Raw genomic sequence first — 18,758 nt, 5'->3', positions numbered from 1 at the left:
AACTCGGTCCCCCTGAAAGTGAGGTAAAAGTAAAAAACCTACGCTATAAACGATTCCAGTCTATGAATGATCACTGTATGTGTACTTTTCTATAGTTGGCCAAAAATAAACAAATCGGTGTGGTATCTGCTGTCATGAGAAAATATGTAATATAAAATCGTCATTTTAAAATAAAACTGGAAAAGGATTGTAGTTTGCCATCAGATCTTCTTTAATGAAAATATTATCTATATCTTTTATCTTTAAAAATTAATGTGTATAATATATTGGGCTTACAGAGTATATACCCCCAAATGGGGCCAATTGCAAACTTGAAAATTCGTGCAATTTTCGGCAGTTATAAAAGAAACGGGAGAGATCGATTGAACAAAGAAGTTTTGAATGTGATTAACCAAACCAAAATACGCCTTTTTACGTTATTTAGAATTTTACCAAGCGGCGCCCTTTTTTTGACAAGTGTTACCTGCGTTTCTTAAATGTCATAAAGGAAATCCTTCCTTATGATCTAAGCATAAAAGTTTACAATGGCATAGCGTGAATTATTTGTTCTGCTATTTGATTGCCAGATTTATCAAGATTCGTTATCGGTTGCCCATCAGAGCAGAACTGGTCTACTAGGTAGATTTATTTTTTTATCCACCTTGCGCAGAAAATAGGTTAAAATTTTTAGGTGTAACTTATAAGCACGTGTAAGAAGCAAAGTATGCTCTCAAAACTCCTTAAATAATATATTATTGCATACGAGCTGCTGAAAGTGCCCAGCGGGTAGGAATTCGACTTCACTTTCGGCGGGCCGAGAAAGATTGTTCTAATAAAAAATCTGTTCAAAGAAAAGTTTTGTATTTTTCCAACTGTTTTTTTGCTAATCCTCGATTCCATGCCCAACGAAGTCTTATAATACAAATACCTATAGCCACGTGGGTAACAATGGTAGACCAATTCCAAAAGATTCCAAAAGTCGTCGTCTAGTGGGAGGCATCGGCCGTGGCTAGTTACCAACATAGTGACAATGTCGTGCCGTCAAGCGATTTTGAGTTGAATGAATGAATGAATACACTTTTATTGTACACCAAAGAAACAAAAAGTAGTTACAAAGATATAAATACAATCAAGACAGTACAATTTGGTGGCCTTATCGCTACATAGCGATTTCTTCCAGGCAACCAATGGCGTAAAAGGAAAAAACGTAAAAAAGAGGTAGGTGGTGCAATAAATAAGATTTAAAAATTATACAAATATATAAATATAAATAAAATATATATATATATATATATATATTTCCAGAGTTCCAAATCGAGTTAATATAACTGCCACAACCCCTAACAGGATAGCGTGTTACCATCTTAGACTGCATTTTCACTAACCAGCAAGTGATATTGTAGTCACGGACTAACGTGTATAGGAATAAAAAGAAATTAAAAAGTCGCCTTTATACGAAACGCATCATTTGACATACATCGCACATCGGCATTGCATACGTAACGCAAAATTTGTGTGGTACTTATATGTACAAGATGACACTTGACAGGTCGCTTGATAACAGCTGTTCGATAAGTGACTCAACATCCCCCATGTTTAGTAACTTATCCAACAGCTGTCTTAACTTAATGGTGTACCAATACATAAGTTTAAACCATGACTAGATACTTTTTAAATGCACTATCTTTCCCCGGTAGAGGGATGATTTTGATAGAGGGATTATTATTATTGATTTTGTCAAACGGAAAAATGTTGTCAGAAAGTGAGTGGGTTCTTCTCGGTAGAATTGGACTTTCTTGCCATTGGTAGAGTCACTACAAACAGTCAGACTTGAGTTAACGTAGGACTACTTGAGGTAAATAAAGTCATCGGGTCTTTTGTAGCCATTTCCACAAGCTACGGTTTTTGCTGCTTTTACTAGCTATTTGCAGCTTATGCATATACTACCTACCTGCGACAGTCTGATTATCAATATATTAATACGTAAAGTAACAACTTTGTACCCCTTTTTACGAAAATTGCGCGGACGGAGGAGTACGTTTCCCGCACTTAAAGTTTTTATAGAGAAGGAGTGCAGAATGAAACAAACATTAAAACAATAAAAGAAATATTACACACCATGCATTGATTTAATATGTTAGTATCGTAAACATGTATTAGACACTCGTTTTTAATAAATTTTTGTATTATAATTTGACTACATGTGCCCTGCGGCTTCGCCCGCGTAATTTTGGGAGGCAGCGTACTGGTACATAGTGTACACCTATATGATATATGAGATTTTTAGATTTATTCACAAACATTTTTTTATCTTACGTAATTTTTTTTTCAATGAAAAGTATACTATATTATTTCTAATACCTCCAAGAATATGTATAAAAAGTTTCATGAAGATCGGTTCAGTAGTTTTCGCGTGAAAGCATAACAAACAAACTTACATTATGACTATATGTGTATACTATGTAGCAGTACGCTGCCTCCCGAAATTACGCGGGCGAAGCCGCAGGGCACATCTAGTAATTTATAAAAGTTAGAGGTGCGTTGGGATTGGAACACGGAACCGCGAAAGTGAAGTCGACCCACTGGGCTATTACAGCTTCTAGCCAGTTTGTCAGTTTCATTTATTATTTATTAATCCAATTTTGCTAACAAGGTGAACCCTTCAATGTGCGAGTATCACTCGAACTTAACAGGTATCTTTTTAAAACGTGGCCTTGCCCTTGGCAGTCTGAAGTTAAAAATCATATCTAAGTACGCGTATACCTACGTATTCTACTACATTCGTATATAGAGGTAGGTAGTATTAAGTATACACGTTGAGGTCCAGTCGTGAGGTCAAACCTCCTCGCATGCCGTTCAAAAATCATAAAAGCTCGGGATGTTAAACCTGTGTGAGTTTAAACGTGTTTGTTTTGTTTTATTTATACGATTAAATGTCTTCAGATTCATTGCGAAACATTGAATTCGATTTTGAATTCGAGTCTCTCATAAATAAATGAATAAATATGCTACGACAATACACATATCGCCATCTAGCCCCAAAGTAAGCTTAGCTTGTATTATCGTACCTACTAAGACAACTGATGAATATTTTTTTATGAATAACTTGCGGTCCCTCGCGACTTCGTCCGCGTATAAGTTCACCTTAAAAGATAGACATATGCTGTCGCGGACTTTATTTTAGAACTAGGTGAATAACTTTGACATACATTTGATTTCATAAAAAATTTAACCGTTTAGCGCACGCAGAGGAATCTCTCAAAAGGAAAAAAAACCCGATTTTGAAACATTCTTCATTGATGATACGCTCCTATTGGTCATAGTGTGATTATATATAGCCTTCCTCGATAAATTAGCTATCCAACACTGAATTAATTTTTCAAATCGGACCTGTAGTTTCTGAGATCATCGCCACAAAGCAAACAAACAAACTCTTTAGCTTTATATATTAGTATAAGATATACATAAATACTTATGTAACATGCTGCAGCGATATGGATTAGCGTGGTTTAACGGTTTTTATTAATTTTATTTATTTAAATTACCCATTACAGATTGTTATTCGTCTACCCAGGTTACATTTGTAATACAACATAAAAAAAAAATATATTAAATATCACTCACACATGAAAAATACTAAATACCAATGTAAAACATACAATTTACTTTTTTATATCATTCGTTTGATTTTTTGTGTCATTCACAATATATTAGTTATAATAACCGGGAGAGTTCTTTTAATTTATTTTTAATTTATTTTACTTTAATAAAATAATATTTTACCTTGACCGCAATCTCACCTGGCAGTAATTGATGTGTATCAACACTATCAGATATACTATCAGGTGTAAGGTCTAAAATGATAGCGGGATAACCTGTTAGCGGTATCGCAGTAACATTAAACCCATCCCTAATCAGTATACCCGGGGCATTGCACTGGAACGCTAAAATGCAAGGCGGCACGTCTTTGTCGGTAACCAGGATACCAGAAAAAAAAACAGAAATTATAAATCTTGAAATTGTTTCACTAGGGGTAGAACCTATAATGTGCTTAAAAAAGCACAGTATTTATCACTGCGCCAGCTATGTTATATTATTTTGCAAAAACAAAATGGTCCCGACTTAGCATATGGGTTTTCAGCATTAGTGAATTAACCCTTATTTTTAAACCCCGATGTGAAATGGGTCTATAAGTTTGCTTGTTTTCGTGTCACCGTAGCGATGAAATTGATGGACGACTTACGGGTACATACGGTTTCCGCATTAAGTACGTACACATCTATTCAAGTTCTCAGGAATGTTTTACACGCATGGGCCATAAACCGGCTCTGCATTCGTAATTTAATTTTTTACTATGTTACCGTTTTCCTAAATGAGCCGATTTTAATACGGGTTTATGCAAAACACCGGTTTTTTTGTATGACTTTTGTATTAAATAGTTATAGTTGTTATTTGGGAAACCATCGTCTGTAAACAAGTGTTACAGTAATTTTATAAAGTGGGTAAATAATTAAACTTTTGATATCTATAAATTACCAGATATTTTAGTACATTGAGTAGGTTTTTTACAAATATGTTGATAATTATTATGTTATTAATAAATAGTTTTTAAGAAACAATTAAAATTATATTTTGTTAAAATCCAATGTCAATGACATTGAGTTGGTGGGTATTTCGATAGAAATACGACTGTATTATCAGCAGTGGCGTGCATAGAGGGTGCATAATGAAAATCTCCAGTACGAGTTATAAATACTTAAGGGTAGGCTTTTTATAACTCTTAAAATGCCTGTTCTCAAGTTTGTTATAACTCGTACTGAAAGTTTTCTTCATTTTATATCATCTGCATACCCGGTGCATACCCTCTATGCACGCCACTGATTGTCAGTCCTACATTGACTCTAACGATGCAAAGATACTACCTCCCGTTATCGTCTTTATTGAAAGTATGGAGGGTAGAGGTAATTGAAAGCCAACACTAAGCATTGCATGCAGGGCAGGGTTGCCAGATCGATTCTTCCTGTTATCGGGATTAATAACCGATTTTTCGGGATTTTAGGGCTTTGGTCGGGAGAAATAAAAAAATAAGTTAATAATATTAATCATACATAATATATTAAGTAAACAAACATATTTTTGCATTGCACTGTAGATATAAGATATAAAAACATAGTAGGTATTTGTGACACATAAGATAAGAACCGAATGAGCATGTTTATTGTTTTTGTTCTTGCCATAAGTATATGCCACTTTTTTTTTGTGTCTTGTTTGCAAGTTTCTTTTGTCGAAAATGTGAACTTAAAATTATTGTTTTTCGGGAGATTATTTGCTTTGTCGGGATTCGGGAGGACATACAAAAATTCGGGAGAATCCCGCCAATTCCCGACCGTCTGGCAACCCTAAATTGCAAGGTGTAAATCCTGCAACATGCCGCTCTGTGTCGATCAACCCGAGGCGTAGGTTTTAAACCTCATGTGCCTGTAGTTACACCAGCAACCACAAACTTCAGACCGGAAACAGCTTTGCTGCATTGCTTTGCGGCAGAAATAAGCATTGCAGTAATACTTCCCCGGACGAGCTCATATCACAAAAAGCTCTTCCATAAAAGGGTTTTTAACCGCATAATAACTAGTGGAACCGTGCGCGAATGAGTCGACTTAAAAAAATAGTCGTTTGTCCAATATAAATGAATCCTAGCAAGATCGATTTATCGCCCCCGAAAGCCTGTATACTAAATTTCATGAAAATGGTGGGAGCCAATTATATATATATATATATATATATATACAAGATTTGATGTTTAATGATATAAGATAAATAAATAAATATACTATGACAATACACACATCGCCAACTGGCCGCAAAGGAAGCAAGCTTGTGTTTAGTTTTATAATTTTATGTACGCTATTTCCACTGGTTTTTCTGTAAAAAAATCTTAATACCAGGGTTGATTAAGGAATTATTTATTAATTTTCGGCCAATTATTATCCGGAACAAAGTAACTTCATTAATGTCGGTGCATTGGTCGAGCCAAACATTGGTAACAAACAAACACACTGGCATAATATTAGTTACGTCAGTTGGCGAGATATTCATATGCACTTAAATTGTAGAGTCTACGCGGACGTCAGGTCATCGTGAATTTCAAAGACACAACTAGAATATTAATGAAATCTTATTCTGTTAGGGCTACCTACCAGTCCTTCTTCGAGAAGCGGCTATGCAGGACTTAAAGTAGCAGTATCATATGGACTGTTACTGATCTTTTGTGATTACCTCTATATATAGTGCCAAACGAAAGGATTAAAATTAATTCTAATCCTTACTTACTAATAAATATACTACCATCTAGTCCCAAAGTAAGTACAGTTTGTGTTATGGGTACTAAGATAACTGAAAAATAATTATTATGAATAATATACATAAATACTTATAATATAGATATAAACACCCAGACACTGAAACACAACAATCGGCCGTCTAAATATAATAGCGGGCGTTAGCGTGGTAGCGGCGCGCGGCGTTTCTTAGCTGTGCCAGTGTAGCCAGTGGCGTATATGTTGGGTTAATATGGCTGCCATATCCCTACCAAGTTAGCATCTGTCCGTCACAGTGCCTTGTATTTACATAACTAATAATTGTAAACTTGGTCCCAATAAATGAAAGTATAGGTACATTAATGAGCCCTACAAAACTATAACGCTTGATTGTAATATCTTTTTCCGATATCAGGGCTCTTTTAAAGTGATTTCAGGCTAAAATAGTGCAATTCATACAAACACAAAAGTACTGCCTAAATTTTTTTACCTTTTTTCCATTTTATGCCAAATTTCTGTGCACGCCACTGTCTGCAAGTAAATCTGTTATATTTAAAAGGGAATTGTAATTCTAACTATACTAATAAATTTAAAATTGACAACCCTTTTAACGTCCCGGTATGTTAAAGCGATAAGTACCTACTTATGTTTTAATATCTATTTATTTCTCCCACGCAGAATGCGTATAATAACATAGCAGGTACCTATGTTGCTGTGCTCTAAATTTTTTCAAACCTACACATATACATAATAACATACTACATTTTACTGTTATGTATACGGAATACGTACGAGTAAGTATCTGAGCAGAATAAATGTTGTACACAAAAAATAGACGAAGAAAAATAATCCTTATATAGAAAAAAATAAGACTTATTCTTGAATGACGATATTTCAAAGCAGGATACAAACGGTGTATGTGAAAATTATGCAATACAAGTGTACCGTAACCTATTTTGGTACCTAACTGCGAAGTATTAATGATGATGCACTGGTGTGGTAATAGCCCAGTGGGTACAACTATGGCCTTCTTTTTGGGAGGACGAGTTCGATCCCCGGTACGCCAACTTTTCGGAGTTATGAGCGTTTTAAAGAATCAAATATCACTTGTTACAAACCTAACGGTGAAGGGAAACATCGTGGGGAAATGTCTGAGAGTTCTCCATAATGTATGCAAAGGCGTGTGAAGTCCACCAATCCGCACTTGGCCAGCGTGGTGAACTACGGCTCAAACGCTTCTGATTCTGGCTTCTAATGGGTTAATAATGTTGATGATGACGATTGGTTGGGTGTAAGAGCTTATTATATCGTCTACCCTCCGCTTTTTCTAACTTGTCTTATAACCTAAACAATATTTTATTTCTTTTAAACGTATTGTTTTTCTAAATAAAAAAGACAAGTGCGATGAACGAATGAATGATAAAAGGAATATTTTATCTTTATTATTGTCTTAAAAATTTGATAATAAAATTTCCACAAAGTTGTAATAAACAGATAGTTTCTAAAAATTGACTTGGAAGCTACATACATGCACATGCTACAAGCACATGCTACTTGCACGAGTTACTGGTGTATGGCATTGGTGGTGGAGATAGCTTTTTGGGATAAGAAGTGTTAAGGTTGTATTGCGGCTTGGAAGGAACACGGCCTCCAAAGTACCATCACGTATTCATCAACCTGAGGCGTAGGTGTTAAGCCCCGTATGCCTGTAACTCAGTGGCGTGCACTTCATAAATGCACAAAAGCACTGCCTACCCTAAAATTGGTATATATCTCGTATAGGAGGAGGATTTTTGCCATTTGATGCAATCTTCCTGCTGTATGCATACCCTGGTTAAAAACTCAGTGCACGCCTTTGCTGTAACTACACCGCAACCGTGCTGTTCACACCGGAACACAGCAATGCTTCTTGGCGCAACAAATAAGTGTGGCGGTAGACGGTAGTACTTCCCTGGACGAGCTCTGTCTCTAAAAACTCTGCTCTGAACAAAAATATAAATACATCAATCTTCATTAATGGCACAACCTACCTCATCGTGTTTTTCCTTTTACGCCTTTGGTTGCCTGGAAGCAATGCTAATGCTTACTGTATGTAGTTGTACGGAATGTAACATTACAGAGAGGCATTCGCCCAGCGAATCATCTCCTAAAAAAATAAAAAAAAAAAAGGGTTATGCTTAAATTAATAAGTAAGGCCTGTGAAGTATTACTAGGTATTTCACAGGCCACATTCCGCGGGACGCCACGCACGTGCGTTGACACATTGGCCTCGGCACACATCAGGAAACCGGCTTCGGGAGGGAGTCGCGGCTGACCGTTGACGCCTGACAGCCGATTCGAGTAATCTACCAAACATTAATACCTAGAACCACATAGTACCTACGTACTTTTTACTGTAATATCTGTCTTAAAAAGCTGAAGGTATCGGTACATAGAACTTTGTCCTGGGCAATAGTTAACCTCTTTTAACAACCGACGCAAAAACGACGGGGTGTTAAAAGTTTGTGTGTGTATGTCTGTCTGTGTGCATCTCGCGAACGGATGAGCCGATTTTGTTTTTGTTTTTTTTTGTTTGAAAAGAGAATTAGTCGGGAGTGTTCTCAGCTATGTTAAATCGTACCAAGATAGCCGCCACCAGAAAATGGCAAATTAATTTTTGTTTTTAAAAGAATTCAGTTAAAGGGCTTGACTAGTAGGATAATGTACACATGCACATAGTGTAATGTGAAAACCTAATAGTTTTTGAGTAAACCACTGCCATAGTTTTTACTGAAAGAAATCAGATACAGCCCTAACATCACATGTAAAATTAAAATCATATGACTGCTGTACTTTATTAGGTACACGTCGCGTAGCGTAGGTACTATGCGCGTGTCGCATTGTCTTTTATTTCCAATAAGATTGACATAAGTAAACATTTAGAACGTTTTGAATTCGTTTGTATGGAAAAATAAATATGCTTCTTTTGATTTAATATTTTACAGGGTGATTCCTTATGAAATATACTTATGTATCCTTCAACATTATTTCGTAATTCTGTTACTCGTGGTATGGCACTTACTTAATAAGATTTTTAGGCGCTAAGGAGTCAAATAAGGCCAAGAAGTTTGTCAGAATATCTGAACTGATTCTTCAAGATATATCTTTAAAACTTGTATTCGAGCTTCTGATTAAAAACAAATTAATAACCCATGTTTCACAGTTTCTATAAATACTATACCCCAAACTGGTGAAAAAAGGGGTTAAAGCTTGTATGAATGTCCTTATTTTTTTGTAATGTGGTATGGCACATCTAATTTAACTGTACCTGTAGCAATACTTAGCTTAGACACAGAGGTCACTGAACTATCCAACGGTCCTAATCTAAAAATAATTATAACTGACCGTACATTTACTTATCTGACGCGGCATATCAAATATGAATTCAGATTGTTTGATGACATATCGCATATCGATCTGTTACAGTTCGCCTGACTAGCGTTATGCGGTTTTCTTAGCTGGATTAAGTTTTCAAACTGGTTCTCGGGATTCGGAGTTATTGCATAAACACGCAGTTTCTTTAAGGTTGATGTAACCAATTGCACGCCTCATAAGCGAAGTGTTGAGGTGGGTATTACTGCCAGTTTGCGCAAACCGAGTGATTCTCCAACTTAAAATGTCACTTTTTTTATTCTTTATTGCTTTTATGAGTGAAATAGACAAATGTCGAGAAAAAACACTATTTTTAACACTCTTATTTTGAAATCTCTTTTTATTATTTAAACTAATTAAAAAATTGTTTAAAAAAGTTCTGTCTTGGACGTCCGTGTACGAGTATGTTCGGATCCCGTATCTTGTGGTCACGATAACGAGCGAAATACTTCACTTATCGAGTTGGTTTTTTTTTATGAGCTTCAGTATTTTGAGGAATAGAAGCCTATTACTTTTCAAGGTATAATTACATGTCGTTTAATTATTATTTAAAAATAATCTCAATTTTATTTTAATGAATTAGATTATGAGGCGTGTACACTTTTGGATTTTCCAACAATTTTTTTTTACACCAAATCAAGTTATCCATTTTGTACAATCTCACCTTTTTTTGACGTGACAACGTCTTATAATTCGATGGAGCCGGCTGCACGCACGAAAAAACATGACGTATGCGGCGTTACCTCGCTCTGAGGCGTTCCATTCAAGGCTTGAAGTGCAAGCGAGAGTGCGGAACGAGCGACAAAGAAGCACAGTCGGCCTCCGCGTTCGACATCTGTCTCTCTCCTACTTGAGTGAGCGATGCGTCCGCGTGGACAGCTTCTATACAATAATACATTTACATGTTTTCGGCAAGGATGAAGTGCAGTGAAAAGTGAATGTGGTGTCAATTGTTTATAGCAACGATAATATCTATCAAACAAATAAAATTAAAATTTTCTTTTGAAAAATGCAACCATTCCATCAGTATTTTCTTACGACGTTGTCACGTTCAACTATCGTCAGTAAGCCGACTTTACAAACAACCAATTTTTTTTTTGTAATAGTTGACGGTAGAAACAGAAGGCCCACCTGATGTAAACTGGAAAACCTTAACACGTCTCAGGTTGATAGACACAGGGCGGTATGGACGTATGTTCCTTACATGCCCTGCGAAGTATTTGTTTCTAGGCAATGATCCCATATCAGGTGGCCCAAAGCCCTACTTCCCTACTTATATTATAAATGTGAATGTAAGTTTGTTTGTTACGCTTTCACGCGAAAACTTCTAAACAGATCTTCACGAAACTCTTTATACATATTCTTGGAGGTAGGTATTAGAAATAATATGGTATACTTCAAAAAAAAAAAAAAACGTAACATATAAAATTTTTTGTGAAAAAATCTCATATATGACTATATGTGTAGACTATGAAGCAGTACGCTGCCTCCCAAAATTACGCGGGCGAAGCCGCAAGGCACATATATATTACTATAAAAATATGGAAAGACGGAAATTTTCTACGTCAAAATTGGCACTTTTAGGAAAATAATTATGGCAAAATAGTATGATAAACTCTTTAAAGATTTTGTTTTTTTTAAGTATTTTTTTCGCTTTGTAGTTGATTGCTAAGAATTTTGTGGATAATGTTATCGTTTATGTATTATAACTAATTCTAACTATGATAAACTAACTCTTTGGTTTACGTGATATATAAATACGACATTACTCTTATGTGTAATAGTACTGTTTGTTTCACTGAAAAAGCTAATTAATAAATAAAACTAATGACTTTTGCAATGAATAACCTCGACCGAGGGTTTAATGTGTTCCTGGTCTTAATTTGTGTTACGAATTTCTACGAACCCCTAATAAATCACAGTTTTTGACCGCTTCCAGGACCTTCTTTACTTGACGCTTCGACCTCTTAATGCGTAATCGAAAATGCAAACCACTAGCGTCCACACCATTATGAAAGTTAGCACTGACATTCGTTGAACTCTTTTCTATGAACTAAACGATTTATTCGTTAATTTGACATAAAAACTCAAAATTAATGATTAAAATCGGATAGTAGATAAACTACTAAAACCATTTTCGTAAATGTCAATGCCATGATTTTAAATAATTATAGCTTTAAGCCAAATGTTATCAGAAGAAAATGAATAACTCCACATTATGATATCTGGTCGAACTACACGCATAGAGTATTTACTAAAACAGCGACTACGACAACTTTAATAAGTATTTGAGAGTTCCGTTAGATTAAAAACATATCTAATTCCGTTAGAATATAAACATCCCTGCTATACCTATATTTGTTACAAATTCACAACTTAAATAGTTTTAATGCAATCCGTGTCATACGTTTCAGGTTATAGTATGAAAAAGTTTCTAATATAGACTAGCAATGTCTGATTATTATTAACCATTAATCATTATTCGGCGTGTCGGAATCTTTTCATTAGTAGTTTTAGTATAAGGAAAAAATCTGAACTGACCCCAAACAATACCGTATAATAAAGATGACCTGAAAACACTAACAGTTGTGTGGTACTCGGGTACGAGTTCCGATACTCATGTATCGGAACTCGTACCCGAGGTTAAAAAACCGTTCAATTTAAAAAAAAATTGTTACTATAACTGCGCCAATGTTACCTATTAAAGTAAATAAACAATTTCATCGTCATATCTACCCATTACCGGCCCACTACAGGGCACCGGTCTCCCACAATGTTAAATAGTGTTTGTGGCCGCAGTCCACCACGCTGCCCCAGTGCGGATTGGTGAACTCCACACGCCTCTGAGAACATTATGGAGAACTCTCAGGCATGCAGGTTTCCTCACGATGATTTCCTTCAAAATTGTAGCAAGGAATATGCTAATTGCTTAAAACGCACATAACTTAGAAAAGTTAGTGGTGCGTGCTGGGATTTGAACTGTGCCCCCCGGAAGAGAAGCCGAAGTCCTAACCTCATGATATTGATTCAAATATCTTTAAATATAATTATAACTAATCTGACGAAATGTATCTAACAAATTTTCCACGTAGGTAACGTGGAAAATTAGACAAGACTTGTGTAGTGCATAATTATTAGTAGACGGCTCAAAATTCGTTAAGCTTGTGTCCTCCGAAGACATCCTTTCTTATTTACTTATTAGGTATTAAAGTATCGTTTCTAATGACAAATAATTTCACAATTCGATGTAACTAGAATGATAGATATCAGACAGAGTGGGGTTCCGATTACACAACTTTGACTATTTGCTTAGCCAGAGTAGGATGTGAGATAAAGTTACTACAATGACATCTCCAGATTCAATCTTTATTATAAGGTAGACACCTTGAGGAACTAAATAACAGGAAGAGTCATTATTAACAGGCAGGCTAGACGAATCAAATGATAGAGCTAAATCTGGTAGAGCTATAAACATAGGCGCTTGGCATTTTGAATTTTGAATTTTGAATTTGAATTTTTAACTACGTACCTGAAAATATGACGGAGAGTGAAAAATTTAATAAAACCTACTAAAGTTTAATTACCAAATATTTCTTAACATTCTAACTTCCAAGCTGTTAAATAACTGCGCGTACGATGCTAGTAAGAAGCTACCTTTCTAACAGTGAATGGAAGCCCTAAATAATACCGCTATTATATTTTCAAACGTACCGGTGTTCCCCAGAAATAAACACTGCACACGCACTTTCTAATCAAAAAAGTTTTACACAACACAGCACAGCGTAACACAGTGGTCAATCTCAGCGGAGTTTCTTTGAGATGTTTATAGGTTGTTGACACGTTATAACGTAAGTTGGAATACGTATGCGTCTACGTGTGAACGCGGCGCGCGGCACGAACTGAGTGAGACCGGTCTCAGATTTCTCCCTGTAAACATCGAAAGCGAGCCTTCGAACCTTTCTTCGACGTGGCGAAACGCATCAGCGATCCCCTACCGTGAACTCTCATTAGTTATTCATTATTATTTCGAGTTTTATGAATTCTAAAAAGAATAAGAACATTATTTAAAAATAAGTATTTATTTGTTCATAAGGTATCCAAATGTACAAAATTTCTACATATATACGTGTACGAATATACTATACGGTCTCATAGATTAGAATGCTCATAGTCAATCAAGGGGCGATGAAAAGACCTAAGTATACCTACTTATGGATTATAGAAATGACGAAATGCAGTAAAACAAAAGTTTTGAACCTTCACGGGTAATGTATTTGCAGTAGCATTGGGACACATTGTTTGAAGAACCGACAAATACTATGTCACGCGATTTTATTGCTTCTCATTATTTGATCCCCACCCTAAAACAGCCAAAACACCTACAAAACGACGACGCGACGGGTGGTTAGCTGATTGCGATAACGAGTATACCTAGTTAACCTTACATGTTGCCCATGGAGCATTTGCGATACTTCACTCGGCTAAGTATACTTACCAATCTCTCGTTTATACATCACCCGGCAATTCTCACGAATTCCGACAAATATTACAAATGCGAAGATTTTTGTTTGTTTCTCCTTTACGCTCTTACTAAGCAGCCAATCAACTTTCTTTTCGATCTAGAGTGACTTTGTTGAAAGGAAAGAGAGTGACATAGACTACTTTTTATTCCTGGAAATAAAATGCATCCCACGGTATTTGGAAAAATCCATAATCCGTAATTCGTAAATCCAGTTAGTTCTTACAAACATTATAAATGCGAAAGTGTGTTTGTTTGTCCTTACTTAAAGCCCTAACAATGCATACAAACAACATGATTTTTGGCATCGAGTTAGTTAAAAGGATGGAGAGTAAATCTCAGGTAAATAAACGGTTCCCACGGGATTTGTTAAAGACACTAAGCAAAAAAAAGTGGACTTAATAAAGTCAAAAAAGTCAAAAATATCTTTATTCAAGTAGGCCCATAGGTGGCACTTTTGATGCGTACATAAGAATTACACGGTAGTGAGATGATGGCGATAACCACATTCGTAATATTATGAATGAACACGTAGTAGGGGAATGCCAAAGGCTTTCTTTTGACTCATAAAACGTTCGATGACGTCCCCAGTGGTCAGGATGTAGTACGTACCTATACACCGACTAAATCGGTCAAGGTACCCACTCAGAAACACGAACGCCGGCTCCCAATGGTATGGAGTGTTTAACCAAAGCAAAAGTTTAACCTTAGGCGAACTTATTTAGGAACGGTCACTTCTTTAAATGGATTGCGCCGATTTGGATGTAGTTTCAACACGGATTAGCTGATACGCTACCCACGTTAAATTTTAAAAGAATTAAATAATATAGTTTGTTATGTGCTTATTTGGTTAAGTCTATACGAATATACCCAGTTTTTTTCAAATGCGCCAAAACTGTTTTGTGGTCAAATCCCAGTTCTTCAACTACGTTGTAACTACTGATATGCCGATCTTGCTCCGCTTTTTCAAAAATGGCATCCATTTTATTAGTAATAGCGCGACCAGATGCAGAACAAGGTGCATCTTCAACATCAAAATTTTGGATTGAAAACGCTTAAACCAAATGTGTGCTCTCACAGACGCTGCACTAGGTCCATAATTATTTGGTTATGTCTATACGAATATTTAAGCTGAGCCAAAATTGCAGGTTCTCCATACTATTCATTCCACAGGGTACAGGTATGAAAAAGGTACAGGTATTTTATAATTATTATAATCAATGTGAGTTACAGACCGAAGTCAAACATTGGCACGCGTTTTTTCGTACGCCAATCTTTATCTAAAACTTTAGTTGAATAACGTTGAAATAATAATTATGATTCAGTGTTTTGGCGCGCTCTGACTTTAGACAGATCTTAGTTGAAGTGGGACAAAACAGTGCAAAACTATTCTAACGTTATACCACGATTATTGGTAAGAGCCTTAAAGCATTGCCATCCACTAAGCCTTTTGTGGAAAGAGATAAAACTAGTTCTATACCAACATTTTTGGTTTAGTGAGTTTGTACCTAAAAATAACTGGCACCATTATGACTAGATCTTAAGTATTTATTGTACACCACAAAGGTACAGAAAACAGAAAAAATATCAATTAGCGTAAATAAAATTTGGCAAATACATAACATGAAAAGGGTCTTCATTTGGCAAATACATAAGGTCGTTTGGTTGTGGTTACACGAATATTATCTTTAAAGTTCCTTCAATATTCGAAAAAAAATATTATAAAGTCTACGAGCCAGTTTTGGACATAGGGTATCTACTCTCTCGTAGTGGAACGGGATTGTGAGCTTAGACCCCCCACGTTGCTTTAATGCGGTTTAGCAGGCTTAGGTAGAGAATTACTGGTAATTACCGTTTATTACGAGTCTGATCTGAAAGTTTGGTGAGATATCTTGCGGAGGAATTTTTAGTACACAAAAGTAATTGACTGCATTTTTCTAATTACTTATACTGACATTATAATAGACTTTCCTGGTGGGAAGCTTCGGGCGTGGCTAGTTACCACCCTACCGGCAAAGTCGTGCCGCTAAGCGATTTAACGCTCCGGTACGATGTCGCGTAGAAACCGATTAGGGGTATGGTTTGAATATAACTGGCATACTCCCTATCAGATTAGCCCGCTTCCATCTTAGACTCCTTCATCACTTATCATCAGGAGAGATTGCAGTCAAGGGCTAACGTGTAGTGGATTAAAAAAAATAAAAAAAGGCTTCATCACACATTTTAAACATAATGATTTATATTTTATTGTTTTTAATCATGTACTTACTCAATAAAAATACACATTTTCTTCTCTTACTTGATTCTTCTATCAAGGGCTGTCTGGAAGAGATCGCTTAAAGCGATAGGACCGCCTTGGGAATTTTTTATTTATTTTTTGTTATTGCATCTTTCATTTTCTCTGTAATTTGTGCAATAAAGACTTCATATATTTATTTAAATTAACATATGTACCGAAATAAAACTAAAATCTAAATCATATTCAACGCAGCGAGACATAGTGCCCAAGATGGCATTGTTAACTAATAACCTTTGTTAATATTATAACTCAATATGTGGACATCATTATAAAGACGAAATATGTACAATTTAAAAAATATTAACATCTATAGGTATGTAGTACCTAACTACCAATTTGTTTCAAAATAAGGAATTTTACTTTGAGGAAAACTTACTGAACATGCTATTACACCTTACACCTTTGAATTTCATCAACAAAAACATTATTATGGACGGTCGACTTCGGTCGTACAACACATGCCAAAACCCAAAACAGATCTGAGCCAATTTTTTTTATCGCTATCTCACAATCAATTCATAATTAACAATAAAGTTAGAGCGATTTATACCTCACCTTTTTGTCGTTTATGTAAGGTTGTAAAAGGATTTTTTAACCTACGTTTTATTTTTTATACCCATATACTTTGAACTTATTTAGAGACATCTCAAGGATTTCATCCGAAAATTGTTAATGAGTATGAAGGTTTATAGATTTTTAATTAATGGTACTTTTTGTTATTGATCAAATGCCACATAATTATTATACTATACGTTTACATCTATTATTTGTCTATATTCTAAGCGAACCGTTAGTATTCTTATATTTATCTCTATTAATCAGTTATCCCTCAGCCATAACCCGTTATTTTTTTTCTCATATGCAAGGGCTTCTGGAAGACATCTCTTTACTGATATGTTGGACCTTGTACACGTCCAGTCCAAGACTTTACGATAAATAATTGTTCAGATACTTAACAATTATTCATTGTAAAGTTCGTTAAGATTACTGGGTTACTTGGGTTTGAACCAAGGACCCGGGATTCGAATGCAGGACTTTATGATTTGCAGTCGAACACGTCGCTCACCACTTGATCAACGAGGCACGGGAAGAATAGGAAAAGGATAGCATTCAATCTGCCATCTGAAGATTTTTATACTCTTTATTTGTACACAACTACCCATTTTGGAAAATAAAGGAAGATAAGAGAGATACACAAAGATTGAAGTAGAAAACAAGAGGCGGCCTTATCGCTTGGTAGCGATCGCTGCCATAAAATCATTTTTTTTATTTTTGGCGTGGTGGAAAAGCTTTTTTGCCCCCCCCCCCCCCCTCAGGGTAGTGGCCTCTATGGTGCGTTTGCCATAGAGGGCATCCGCTAGGCTCGTTTTCCAGCCGTCCCGCATCCCACTGCCATGCAACCTTAGTTTAATCACGTTCGCTACTAGGTGTATTCAACCAAATATCTGACAACGTAAACTATCAACATATAATAGAGATAGAAACAATATTTGAAAATACCAACCTGTTTGAGAAACAACTAAACGAGACATACCTAGCTACATTGTTAATGTGTTTATTCACGTGGTTTACAATTTCAGATTCTTTGGAACACAATGCCAGGATATACCATTGAGTAAACGTCGGAGTTGCCACATTGTAAAGGTAGTGGGATAAAGTTTTACGCTTACTTCAGTGATGTGAACCGTGGATCGAGTACCAAAGTACCATTTAGTGTGATGGTTGAATATGTTCTCAAGATAATAAAACATTCTGTTATTGTCACAATTACAATTATTAAGTAACTAGGTTTGCCCTGCGGCTTCGCCCGCGTAATTTTGGGAGGCAGCGTACTGCTACATAGTCTACACCTATGTTTTTTTGTTTTTTTTCACAAACATTTTTTAATAATTCACGTAATTACGTAATTTTTTTTTCATGAAAAGTATACCTACTATGTTATTTCTAATATTAGTAGGAATATCATAATAGTAGATGATTTTTTTAGGATTTCATAGTCTTTACTTACTTACGGGATTCTGATGATCAGATGAGTTCACGGGTATTTCTGGGGATTGGGCTAGGGATCCTGGTGGACGACACTGGCTCACTGTTGGGCACAGGCCTCGTCTCTCATTGAAGACGGGATTAGCGGAAAAACCCATCACGGTGCGCCCACGCAATTTGTTGGGCTTTAAACATTATTTCCAGTCCTTAAGACAGACAGAGGCGAACTCACGTACTGAGGGTTTCG

The 18,758-nt window shown here is 35.9% G+C and overlaps 1 protein-coding gene across 2 annotated transcripts in view; it reads right to left on the bottom strand.

Moving 5' to 3' along the window:
• Nucleotides 1–13,594, bottom strand: part of LOC120632050 (putative epidermal cell surface receptor) — a 54,367-nt gene extending 40,773 nt beyond the window's left edge. For both annotated transcript variants that reach the window (XM_039901814.1, XM_039901815.1), the window contains exon 1: nt 13,419–13,594. The gene's annotated coding sequence lies outside the window, so the exon portion shown is untranslated. The remainder of the gene's footprint in view (nt 1–13,418) is intronic.
• Between the last annotated feature and the right edge of the window lie 5,164 nt (nt 13,595–18,758).

This window comes from Pararge aegeria, chromosome 19 (assembly GCF_905163445.1).
Source record: "Pararge aegeria chromosome 19, ilParAegt1.1, whole genome shotgun sequence".
Lineage (NCBI taxonomy): Eukaryota > Metazoa > Arthropoda > Insecta > Lepidoptera > Nymphalidae > Pararge > Pararge aegeria.
This window is presented reverse-complemented; position numbering and strand designations above follow the sequence as displayed.